Source organism: Silene latifolia, chromosome X (assembly GCF_048544455.1).
Source record: "Silene latifolia isolate original U9 population chromosome X, ASM4854445v1, whole genome shotgun sequence".
Lineage (NCBI taxonomy): Eukaryota > Viridiplantae > Streptophyta > Magnoliopsida > Caryophyllales > Caryophyllaceae > Silene > Silene latifolia.
This window is the reverse complement of record NC_133537.1, coordinates 124,978,170-124,979,805: the sequence shown is the minus strand read 5'-3', so window position 1 is coordinate 124,979,805 and position 1,636 is coordinate 124,978,170. Positions and strand designations below refer to the sequence as shown.

At 40.0% G+C, this 1,636-nt stretch overlaps 1 non-coding gene across 1 annotated transcript; it reads right to left on the bottom strand.

Annotated features, from left to right (window-relative positions):
* Window positions 1–779: 779 nt before the first annotated feature.
* LOC141624016 (small nucleolar RNA R71) lies at window positions 780–886 on the bottom strand. Its single transcript, XR_012533828.1, has one exon. It is a non-coding gene; the product is annotated as a small nucleolar RNA R71 (small nucleolar RNA).
* Window positions 887–1,636: the final 750 nt, after the last annotated feature.

Here is a 1,636-nt window from a genome sequence, read left to right as displayed (position 1 = left end):
AGTTATAAATTGTGTTTTGGTCTAGGTGATCCTAACGACAAGTACCGAAAACTAAACCTCCCAAGGGAGTCTGACCGAAAATGGCGCCGTTGCCGGGGACGGTGTTAACTTGATTTAGATTTTCTTAAATTGTTATTAGTTGTGTCTTTCTTTGCCTTGGGGAAGTAAAACTCCTCAAGGTTTGTTCTAATTATTTTCGAGTTGTTTGATATTTTGCATGTCTAGAAGATCACAAGGTAACTTGTTACCCTTTGATCACGAAATTGAAAGGACTCCTTGCTAGGAGAATTTTGAGAGGTATTGGTGAGGTTGTAGATATTCAACCAAACGCTATTGAGTTCGTCAACCCTTTTGTAAGAGAAGGTGAGGAGAACCCAACACAAAATCCAACACAAAATCAACCCACAATGCCTAAATTTTCATCACATTCCGTACCAACCGAGGATAACCTACCCAATGGTACTCCCACACCACAACACTTAACCGGAAATTTCATTACCAAATCCGCATTTATCCAATTAGTCGAAAGAAGCCAATTTGGGGGGATGCCTAGTGAAGACCCTCACACTCACATGGAGACTTTTTGTGACTATTGTGATGCGATTTCTCAAACCGGTGTAACTCAAGACCAAATTCGATGGGTCTTATTTCCTTTTTCTCTAATTGGCACCGCAAAACAATGGTTGAAAGGCCTTGATAAGGCTACTCTCGGAATTGACTCTTGAAAGAAATGGGCCCTAGCTTTCTACAAAAAGTTCTATCCACCAGAAAAGACTAACACGCTAAGAGCTCAAATTACGGGCTTTAAGCAAAGAGATGAAGAATCTTTGTATGAAGCTTGGGAGCGATTCAAAGGAATTTGTCGCTCATGTCCTCATCATGGACTTAGCGAGTGGTTCTTGGTACAACAATTTTGGAACGGTCTTTATGAAGACTCAAGAAACATTCTCAACATGGGATCAAATGGAATGTTCACCAAGTTGATGACAATCAAACTTGGAACAAGATTGAGGAAATGGCGGTCCGTAACTCACAATATAGTAGACCTCGCAAGGCTACTAGAGGAAAAAAGCATGAAGTGGACTCTATTACTCAATTGGGTTCTCAACTTAGTGCTCACATTGATACCATCAATTTATAGTTCGAAAAAGCTATGGCTAGACTTGAAGAAGCCTCAAAATCACCAAAGCACCATGTTAGTGCCATGACGGCATCTTCATCAATCCCAAGTGGGATATGTGAGAATTGTGGAACTTTGGGACATGACCAAAGTGAATGTAGGGGAACAAATGAACAAGTGAATGCTTTTCAAGCATACAAGAGTGGTACCCCTTATTCAAATTATTACAATGAAAACACCAAATTCCATCCAAATCTCTCATACAAAAGCCAAAATGTTCAAAACCCTCAACCAACATACACCCCACCTCCCATGAGAAACCAAAATCAAAGACCCTTTTACAACCAAAACCAAGGTTACCAAAATCAAACTCCATACAATCAACAAAATGACCAAGGTTTAGATGTTCAAAAAGCGGTCCTCCAAATGCAAAAGAATCAACAAGAGTTTTTCACTCAAATGCAAAAGGATAGTCAAGCAAAGAAAATCACCATCAACAACATCCTAGCCCACACC